Source organism: Aulonocara stuartgranti (genome assembly GCF_965226115.1).
Source record: "Aulonocara stuartgranti genome assembly, chromosome: 20".
Classification (NCBI taxonomy): Eukaryota; Metazoa; Chordata; class Actinopteri; order Cichliformes; family Cichlidae; genus Aulonocara; species Aulonocara stuartgranti.
In genome coordinates, this window is record NC_138956.1 from 31998556 (window position 1) to 32010167 (window position 11612).

An 11612-nucleotide genomic window follows, 5' to 3' on the forward strand; every position below is an offset into this window, starting at 1 on the left:
AGCTTATTTTTAAAAAAGTTACTAAAACTTAGCTTGCCATTGCAGAGGTTGTAGTTTATGCTAATCTTCATCAGTGTTGCTCAATCAGTCAACTCATCATTCTTTAAACACGGAGACTGAGCTGCTCATCCTATTCTGGAATCTTGGGAAAATCAGTAGGATGAAGCTAAATCGGGGAGGCCCATGACCCCTGTACATGATGTGGATGTTAATATTCCCAGGGTCCCAACTGGACTTTGATTTTGTTTTAGATCATCATTTCTAAGTCGGCGATAATTATTTTCTTTTGTTTTCCAGACAAATTCTTCAGTTTGGCCAAACGATCAGCACTGCAAATATGACACACCCGTCCTATAAAGAAGGGGGACTAAAAAGAGGATAGACTGTTGTTTCTGCCTCCGCTGCTCAGCCACCCCTCACGAGCTAGATAACTGTAGACTGTAAAAACAATGGTGTAACTCGAGATCCAGCAGCAGAACCGCTGAAGCCAATGCACTCTAGTATTTATATGGTTATTTTGTTAGGGGAGGGGGAGGGAAACAACCACTCTTTATCACGGATTCAAAAATCCTGACCATGAAACTGATGGACACATGTTTTTTTGCACAATCTTGTAACATGTACAGTATAATTTATTTTTTTGTCCTTATAAAACAAAACCAAACACAGGCATAACCCCCCACCTGCAGACCATCTGCTTCATCATTCAGCTTCAGAGCTGTCCTGTCCTGTGTCCACTCTTATCACTGCAAAACCAAATCTTTTCCACACCGTCAACCTCAGACTCGCCACACCCTAAAACACGAGTCTCTGGTCCATAATCAGATCAACAAGTCTCCTGTTTTTTTGTTTTTCTTCCCAGAGCCCCAAGCTGGAGTTGCTCCACCTGCCCCCCAACTCCATCCTCTGCTGTCACAGGGAAAAGATAATGAGGGATATTTGACCTTATTAGTGTCAGTAGAGCTATTTAAGGTTTAATCATCTGCTATATGAAGAAGCCTGACATGTTTTTCATAACAACTGAGCTTAGTATTGTTGTTGCATAACGAAGCCTGAGACCATTGTGCACACTTTGCTGCAGCTCGAGCAGCCACACATACATTTAAATATGATTTTCATGTAGACTTTTAGTCATAACCAAAAACCATTATCCATGATGTCTGGCTTCATAAATATTTAATGATAATTTAATATCTATAACTCATCTTAGTGATCGTGATCTATGAATTGATGGATCCAGTAACTGCAAATGAAGCATTTGGTGTACTTTTTATACTGTCAAAACATGTTTTGATCAGGAGGCCATCTGGAGGTGATACCTGTGGCTGCAGGAAGACCTTCCTATAGAAGTCTGTGGTACAGTTGTTCTTGGGTTTGACCCCTCTGAACACTAAGCTAATACGCTCCTACACATCCAGGTGACAAAAATCATACAGGACATAGCGTTTTATCTGCTTTAGCCATGCACTTGCTGCAAATCTGCAACCGCTTTAGCATTTCTTGTCATGCTGTATCTGCCTGACTGATACCTACTCTAATCTGCTGTCTTCTAAGAACTCAAAAGAGAGTTATGTTCAATAATCGTCTTTTATCATAGTGGTCCAGATTATCAAATTTAAAAGAGGGAACATTGCAGACATTTTTCTTAAGTCTTGTGGTCTCTGCATCTAACATATTGCTGCAGCCGCAGCGTCTAGGCACCAACTTAAAGGGACAACTTGTGCTTATCTCTGTGACGCCAGAGACAAAAGCACAACCATGAGAGCTGTATCAAAACTCTCATTTACCCATTGTCAGCAAAATACAAATAAACACATTTTGCAAGAGTCATTTTAACTCTCACACACAGACACAAGCAGAGTACTAAAGCATGAGAAAAGTCAGACCAGACAGCTTCCAAATGAGCACAATAGCTCCTGGGTCTGCGTGTGCAATTGTCCCTAATTATGACAATGATTCAAAGGAGCTCCACATTCCAGTGCCTCTTATGGTTTTGCTGTTATGTATCTTGGAGCCTACTGAGCCATTAATACGATACCAATCTCACCAATGGCTCCAGTTTGGGCCTCCCGTGGGCTCCTGAATACAACCTGTCCAGCTCAGGGGAATCCAAAAATCCACACCCTCCCTACGCTCGCGCACTTTTCTCCCGAAGAAGGTGGGCATCAGGACAAACAATCAGTACTAATGACAGATCCATGTCAGACAGAGGATAATTATGGGAACGGCGTTCTGAAAGATACGGTGTCATTAAAACCCATCGTCTCCACTCCAACGACAACAGACTCCTTTCCTGCTGCCTGTTCATGCTGTGAGGTGTGTGTGTGTGTGTGCCGTGTGAATATCAAGCAGGACCAGTGTTTCTAAACGTGTCCTGTGTCCTTGTATAACTCCCTGTAATTGCGCCAGAGGTTGCTGAGTGAACCTGAAAAGATGCCGGGATCGAGACAGGATAGAGACATGGGACAGAAATTGAGGGGCCACGCATGACTGAGGGAAGCCTCAAAATGCTCTTGACAGCTGCAATTTGAGATCTAAATTGCTGAAAATACTTACATAGCTGCTGTCACATTTCAAAACCATCCTCGCCCAGATGCCATTACTGCAAGATTACTCAGAGGAGGCGATGTGACATATTCAGTTTGCATGGGTTTGCAGAGAAGTGGTCGTGGCACTTGTTTGTGCAGGCAAATTATGATATTGTTCTGCAGGCGCTGTATGAAGACATGATCCATGTTTGTGCTTCTCTTCTTCTTCAAGGCAATAATTAAGTTACAGAGACAAGCAATAAATCACATAGTGGAAAAACAACATGCAGGAACAAATACACAAGAATTAAAATCAGCCTCTTTCTGTATCTGAGTGATGAGCTCTAGTCGTGAACTTTGCCTTCTGCAGTGTAGTTAAAGTGAAATTCAACACAAGTTATAAGGTTTTGCTTAACCTAACAAAGTAGCTTTGGCACTGAAACCTAAACAAACATCCCCTGGAAAAGAAAGATAGTTAAAAATAGTTCAGGTATATTGGTCAAAATTTCCACCACTACACAACCCACCTGTGGATATGAATGAAACTTATCCCATTTAGGGGTCACGGTGGGGCTGGAGGCAATCCCAGCTGTCATGGGGAGATCCAGTGTTCATCCTAGACTAGTTGTCAGTCTGTCGCCACAACTAGACCATTTGCATGACGAGAACACACCTCATTTATACGCTCTGGTGCTTTATTCCACAGTAGCACTAGAGAAAACAGTGGTTTGAGACCACAGCATGACCAAAATGTGACCGTGTGCAATGAACTTGTGGTCTTGTTACCTTTGAAATGGTAGCTTCAAAGATGAGGACCAGGTCTGTAACCACTTGTAGTAAGTTGCTGTCCTCAAAGCTACTATGCTACTCAAAGCTATGATCAGTTTGGTATAGAAGCTCATCTTGTAACTGGAAGTTTGCCGGTTCGATCCCCAGCTCTGTCTGTCTTGGTCGTTGTGTCCTTGGGCAAGACACTTCACCTACCGCCTACTGGCGTTGGCCAGAGGTGCCAATGGTGCGATATGGTAGCTTCGCTTCTATCAGTCTGCCCCAGGGCAGCTGTGGCTACAGCTGTAGCTTGCCTCCACCAGTGTGTGAATGAATAGTGGAATTGTAAAGCGCTTTGAGGGTCTTGAAAAGCGCTATATAAATGCAATCCATTATTATTATTACATTTTTTCAAAGGGATATTTCCCTTTGTATCTCCTTATTTCGGTCGTTGTGTCCTTGGGCAAGACACTTCACCCGTTGCCTACTGGTGGTGCCTACTGTCCGGCAGCCTCGCCTCTGTCAGTGCGCCCCAGGGTGGCTGTGGCTACAATGTAGCTGCCATCACCAGTGTGTGAATGGGTGGATGACTGGTTGTGTAAAGTGCTTTGTGGTCCTTAAGGACTAGTAAAGCGCTATACAAATACAGGAAATTTTAGGTGCTCTTATACTGAATATTTTTTCCTGAATTTTTCTAATAGAAAAGAAAATATTAGTAATAATAGTAATAATATACTATCAAGAAAATACATTTTCTTAATAGATACTTTTCAGAACCTGATATTTGCTAGAATTTTAAAATTTCCTCTACCACTGCCAGGCAGAAAACCAAACTACTAGATGGAAAAGAAAGAAGTCATGCAGCCTACTATCAAATATTACTTACAGCTGGCATGAAGAAAGAACGTGTTATGCTAGAGGATTTTCTGCACCCTGGCATTCTCAGAGTTTAAATTCTTTGATTAAGAAATGTCACATATCGATCCCCAGGAATAAAAAAGTGTTTGTCTAACAAAATTGTCACATTAGAGTTCCAACTGAATGCTCCAGGTGCTGCTAAGCAAAGCTCAGGTTAATTATGTAAGCATTTATATATCAGTTTAAAATGAACTAATTTAATAAAATCATTAAAAATAGCATTAAACTAATCTTGCTGGCTTCCTCTCAAAAATGTATTACCGTTACAGTATCCTATCCATCCATCCATCCATCCATCTTCTTCCAGTTATCCAATTCTGGGTTGCAGGGGTGTTGGAGCCTATCCCAGCCATGTAACAGCTGTAATTGTGGTAGATACCAATGTGAACAAGAGGTTACAAGAGGCAATAATTTTAATTTGCAGAAATTCGTAGTGTGCATGAAATCATTTCCAGCATGAAATGACAGTCTGCACAAACATGAGTGAAATGTAGCCCAACGCCAGAAGTGAACCACAGACCATTTCTGTCCAACCTGAAAAATCCCAAAAGTATAACCTCAAGAACTCTCAGAGCAAAATAACAGCTGGTCATATTTAAATTTTTACATATTTGTTTGAATTTTTTTCATTAGTAATAGTAGTATTAGTAGTATACTATTATATATTATATATTGTACATATATTTATTAGTTTCAGATGTAGCCATTCTTGTATTTTGCTTGTTTACATTATTGTATTTGCACAACTCTGTTGCTTGTGAAGCTCGCACACAAGAATTTCACTCACATGTGCTGTACCAATGTACCTGCACATGTGATGTGACAATAAAAGTGATTTGATTTGATTTGATTTGATTTAGTTTGTTGTGTTATCTTTAACTGTGTTTCTACTCAGTTATCGTTTGTTTGGTTCTCTGCTTTTACTTTATATAAATCAGTATTGCCTTTTGGAAAAGAAATGCTGACAACCCCAACCTCACTGGACTGTGTGTAAGCTAGGTTTTTCAACCTTAGTCACTTTTTAATAATTCTCAAAACAGCATGAACCTGATAAAAAGCTGACCTGTTTTACATGGGAATTTTTTTCAGAGACTGATCTTTAGAATTCACAAAATTTAAAGGGGAATCTAATGTGATTCTCAAACTTCTCTGAACACTTGGTTTTAGAAAAAAAAACTTGTCTTTTTCTACTCTTACCTCTATGTGTCTGAAACACAAAAGGCGGAGGAGATGAAAGGCCTTGGCATTAAAGTGCTATGCAGTAATGTGTCAGTTTGTGTCTACACATTCAGACTCGAGATATGTCCTTCGGCCAGACTCAAACCTGTGTGGTACTGTAAATACAGGTTTCTGCTGAGCTCATCTGTGCTGTCAGAAAAAAGTGTTGGCTGGTGATTTATGTCAGAGAAACACATAGGTTCATGTCTAGCTAGAGGGCTCTTGATATTGTTTATTTAAAATTTATCAAAGATTTTTAATTGGGGTTATCTTAAGTTAATATCAGCACCTATGCATTTGCATGGACTACAAAGCAACCTAAGAAACTTGATTCTGTTTATCTAGACGTAGGGTTTTTCTAAAAATGCTAAATCCAGATAAATAGAATCAACATTCTGGTATTTTCTTTACCTGGATGATTAAGCATGATCAAGGAGATAACAACCTTTTTTTTCTACGAGGTAGATAATCCGGTCATATCATATGATATACTTGCAGAAATTGACAAATCTGCAGCATCTGGAACAGACTGAGTGAAATATCTAAACAAATGTAACCAGTTATTGTCAAAACGATCTAATGTTGAATACTGGCTAAACAACAACAGCTAGTTAGCTAAAATTATGCCAGCTAATGTCAGGCTAAAAATCACACTTTCCCTCTGATAAACCGTTTGATTACATTCTCACATTGTATAAGAATTTATTCAGAATGTCTCAGAGTCCAACAAAGTTAAATAGACTTCAAAGACTGTTTCACTAACAGTAGCTAAGAGCTGCTAACAGTGGCTAACAAAGGCTAACAGCGGCAAAAAAAAAAACAGCAGTCTTACTGACAGTCCAGCATATCTAAATCCACTTACCTCAGTATCACTGTTATCAGTAAGAAGTGAGCTTCTCTGACTCACTGACCCATATCACATTCTTTTCACAAGGTTTTACAGCCTCTTCCTGAGTAAATAGTCATGGAAACCTCTCACCCAGCTTAGCTAAACAGTGGACTCACAGCAAAACATGTTTGGCTTCAAAACTAGAGCTCAGTTGACTGCAATCTGCAATCTACTCTCATCTAGCAGTGAAAATTACTTTTAATTGATTTTAGACACTGTGACTTTAAATAGTGATCAAATTTAACTAAATTCAATTTTATTTATATAGTTCCAAATCACAATAAGGTGCTTTATATTATAAGGTAAAGACCCTACAATAATATAGAGCAAACCTCAGCAAAACCTCACCCCTTGCGACCAACCACTTGGTGAAAGTGGGAAGGAAAAACTCTCCATTAACAGGAAGAAACCTCCAGTAGAACCAGGCTCAGGGAGGGGTAGCCATTTTCTGTGACCAGTTAGAGGTCACAAGTGGAAGAGCTCCAGAGTTTAATAGTACGGATTAAATATAAAGTAATATTTTAACATATAGAGAGAAAACAGGTTAGCGAAGAAGAAACACTCCCAAGCATCATGGGAACCCCCAAGCAGTCTAGGCCTATTGCAGTGTAACCACAGGAGGGTTCAGGTTCAGCCAAACGAGGATCAAGGATCACGTCCTAACTGTAAGCTTCATCAAAAAGGAAAGTTTAAAGTCTATTGAAAACTATTTGTTTCAGCAAGTGGATGAAGGACTACAGCAAGGTTCAGTATAGCAAAAACAAGGATTATTTTTAACGCTTAATTATGCAAAGCCACTCTGGTAAAGTTTTAGAAGTCACAAAAAATACCTTAATAGAAAGCAAGCTGCTGTTAATGTGGAAAACCAGCACATAATAAGCATCATTGCACTGCATTTATCTTTCATCACTGCCTCTACTCAGAGGACGGTATCACGGCAACAGGTTTGTTTGGAGCAACTCCGGTATCAGCAGGACTTGGACTGCTCAGCTCTGTTTGGAGTTACTTAGGCTGCTGTGAAAAAATCTGAGGCATGCTAAAAACATAATATACAGGAGCCTGGCATCCCTAAGAGAGTCTCACTGTCTGTTTCTCTCCGCAGGTAGCCATGTTTGGAAGTGCTGACAAATAGAGAAGAAAGACAGAAAGCATGGGGTTCAAGACGGTGGCTGGCCCCTCGCCAAAAATGTCACATCCTCTTCATATTTGGACTCCAACTATGGTCACCTTTCATAACTCGGCTTGATTGCATGCTTCATTGTAACTAGAAGTGATGAAAGAATTATTTCCCTGCTTTATAAGAAATGTTGGCATTTGTAGACAAAACATGAGATAATAAAAACGTGTGTTGCCAATATAGGGTCAAACTAAAGTGAGAGACAAAACGAGCTCCAAATCATTACATTACTAAATACTTTTACTACAGTTTACTTTAGTTGGCTGAGAGTGGATCCTTAATGACTTCAGAGCAGAGTTTTTTGGGAGATTTTGCCTGAAGAAGCAGTGTTATGAAAAGAAAGAATCATTTTATCTCTCTTCGGGCATTTATCAAGAATATCAAGATTAAAATTGGCATTGAAAGTCAGGAACTAAATTCTTTTCACACCTCGTCTCACAGCAGAATATTTTTCTCTTTTGTTGACACTCAGCCAATGCAGTCACAAAGTATTTAGACATTCCCTTTTGCACACTTCACTGTGTTGCAGATATGTTTTCAAACTGATAAGAACCAATAACTTTCCTGTCAATCTACACTCAATAAAACATAAATTTAAATATAAAAAAGGAAAGACTGAAAACTTTGGAAGATGTGTGGTCAGGTTTATCCAGTTTGCTTAAGTTATTATATGTCTTGAACTTCCACCCATGGCAAACAGAACTGACAGCACATAGCTTAGAAAGGATACAGCCTACGTAACAACCCAGAATTCATGCTGCATGCCAGGACAACAACCATGAAGTCCAAAGGACTCTCTTTAGCCCTTTATGATAAAATTACTGGAACAAATCAGACCAACAATATAAAAGCATTTCTGAAGCTCTGAATGTCCCCGACATCAATCATTGTGAAGTGGAAGTTTGAAACTAACACAACTATTCAAAGTTGTTGGCCACTGGTACAAATTGCATAAGAGGCAACAGAGACTTTTGTCAAAGCTTCCAATATCTGTCTCTGTCCTTTTTTTATTACTATTATTATTATTATAATTTCCTACTGTCACACCACCAGATCTTTTGGTTGGTAGCAGCTTCATAACCTGCTATCTTGCTATTCTTGATCTGCCACTTTTCAAACAATTCCTGTTTCCAAGTCACAAAAACGTAAAAGCTGGCATTGTTTTCGTTTCAATACTGTGTGTGTTGAAGAAAACTTTATTATAAAGCACTGTGTGAATGAATATGTACATACATGAATGTGACTTGTAGTAAAAAGTTGCCTTGAAGAGCTCAGCTAGAGTTGAAAAGCACTGCATATAGTTAATCTGCCACTGAAATTAAGACCCAGTTGTGTGGTCTGAGTAAAGAGCCCATCATTTGATGGGATCAAACCAGCTGGAACACACCATGACCCCACCCATAGGCTGCTTTATATAAACGAAGGGCATGTCCACGATGGTATATTGTGAAGAACTGAGCTGAATTTTTTTTGGTATGTTGCTGTTTTAAAAACTGGATGAGGTGGGTGAATGTGACTGGGAATCTGGTAGACCTACCCTGGTTTAGTCACTTTTTTTTACCTTGATGGGGGTGATTGTTTAAAAAACAGATTTCATGTTGTACTTAATAACACCTGAAACTAACAACTGAGACCATAAACTTATCAGGAAAGTGATTGCAGAAGTTGCAGATCAGGGGAGGTGAATTCCATTTTCCCACTGACTCACATACAAATGAACTTATTGCAACCAGAGGCATTGTCCCCCTGGTGGCCATTAGAATGCATTTTAAGACATTTTCACTTTTCAGACCTACAGCAATGATCACCATTCACATAGTCAAATTAACTTTGCTTTTTAATAATCTACCCAGATCTTGTGAAGGGAACTTGAAGAAAAAGGCATCTAAGAAGGACATCAGTTTCACCAGAGCAAATCAAACAAACTTTATGTTAGATGAAAATCACAAGAACCAAACAGCGTTTTGCAGCCCGTTTTTCTGTTTTTTGATTTGTGTGTGTGTGTGTGTGTGTGTGTGTGTGTCTCCTCGGTGCCAGCCCATTTCTCCTGTGGAGCCAGTGCAGCTGACTTCACTCAGCAATCAGCACAGTGTTTGAAAGCTGTAGAGAAGAGCTAGCCAGCCCCAGTGGGCCTGTTTCAGTAGTGCAGTGAATGTCTCCAGCTAGACAAGCAATATGCCTTTCACTGAGTGATTCTTTTTTCCAGCATTTAGCATTTGGTGTTGCCTTTCTTTTGTTCATATTTTATATGACACACATACACTATATGCAAAGAAGTATTATGCCTCTTGATCTTTGAATTCAACTGTTTTTTGGTCCCATAACTGCTGTTGCATAAAATCAGTCACCTACTCATGTAATCTGCCTTTACAAACATTTGTGAGCGAATGGGTCGTTCTAAAGAGCTTACTGACACTTTTATTGTTATTCTCTTCATCTGGTAGCCCTTTCCAGGAACATAACACTTGGGTAGAACTCCAAGTACCACGTCTGGACACTGGTCATCTAATATTATCCTGACTGTCAAGGTGGTGGTGGAAGCATCATTTTATGAGGGTACTGCTCAGCAACAGGGAGAGGGAGACTTGCCAGATCTCAGCAGCCAAATACAGAGGTTACTACATAAAACCTGCTTAAAATCTACTTTAAAGTATTGCTGTAAGCAGCAGTGAAGGTTAGGTGTGGTCTCCCTGAACTAGAAATAACAGACTAACTACTGATAATCCAATGGATTTAGTTGAGGGTTGAATCTGATTGAGAAATTAAGGGATGGTGCACACTCCCAGGAAAGCAACTGGACACTTCATAAAATATACCTTAGATTGTCAACCATAATTTTAACAATAAACATCATGCTGAGTCCAATAAAACATTAAACTTGGGAATAAGAACATAAACTCATCAGTAAAGCGTTTACTGAGGGTACAGACTGAGCGAGCCGAACCCTGCTTACCCATTCACCTACATGTAACTGGACTTCCTTTGTGATCAAAGGTGTCGCTTCCCTGGTGGTCATTAGATAAAAAGTGCATGTTAAGAAGAGAGTGCTTTGGAACAATTAGAGCAGCCACATACTGAATCCACTGAATATAATCTCCCTCAAAGCATCTTTTACACATTTCTTTAAACTGCAGCAAAGACCAGGCCTATATCATAGGCCACAAACACCTTAAATAATGAGATTTGTTCATACTTGGTTAAAAAGGCTTAAAAAGTGGGGAACAAACTGCGGGATGGGCCTGACTTCACTTTAACTCATAGTGCATTGCATTGTTCACATGAAAATTTCCACAAATAGCCAAGTAACGAATGGAAAAAGAGAGCTTAGACATTTAGTGCCTCCTCTCTCACCTCCTCATAGCTGACCAATCACTGAAAGAGGCTGGTTATAAAGAAATATTCAATCAGTGGCTTTAGAAACACATAGACATTTTTTTAACAGTGTAGAGGTTTCAGAAGTAATCCAATGTGCAGTTTGAACACTACATAAATCCAGCTAATGTCATTTTATAAAGTTCTTACACTCCAGAAAGACTTCAGAGCTTTCAGTTGTCTGGATTAAAATCTGATAAACATATCCTTTAGTTGTTTTAAAGAAGCTGTACTAAGAGGGATTTGCGTAAAGCCATCACCCAATGAGTCATTGACTAAGGTAGAGGAATCTCATAATTAAGGCCTCATTAAAGCTACACAGCCCAACTATGTTGGTTTACAGGGCAGACAGGAACCTCAGAGATTCACAATGGGGCCTTTCATAATACCTCACTTAGGGGAAAAGAGAAAAAGCAGTTGCTCTTAGCATTTGGGCAGATGTAATTGCAATCACTCAGCTTGTCTGATGCTGATAATGGGGCGATGGGAAATTCCTGTCAGAGTCGTGGCGCAGGCTGGTTTCGCAACCACTTTGGCAGGCTCCGTGTTCCACTGCGGGGCAGCGAATGCGTTACGGCATGCTCGCATAGCTGTCATTAAACACATTTTGGAAAAAAAAAAACATAAGACAATCAAAACTCACAAGTGTGTGCCACTCTCCTGCTTCTTGAGCAATGAAAAGGCAAATATTATATCGTCTGTCATCCCTGCACAGTTAAACCTGTTGACAGACTACAGCTTA

At 39.7% G+C, this 11612-nt stretch overlaps 1 protein-coding gene across 2 annotated transcripts in view; it reads right to left on the reverse strand.

The window, feature by feature from the left end:
• The window catches only part of olfml3a (olfactomedin-like 3a), a 39203-nt gene extending 32742 nt beyond the window's left edge, over nt 1-6461 (reverse strand). For both annotated transcript variants that reach the window (XM_082519540.1, XM_082519541.1), the window contains exons 1-2: nt 6295-6461; nt 4476-4574 (exon numbers count right to left, since the gene is read on the reverse strand). The gene's annotated coding sequence lies outside the window, so the exon portion shown is untranslated. The remainder of the gene's footprint in view (nt 1-4475; nt 4575-6294) is intronic.
• Nucleotides 6462-11612: the final 5151 nt, after the last annotated feature.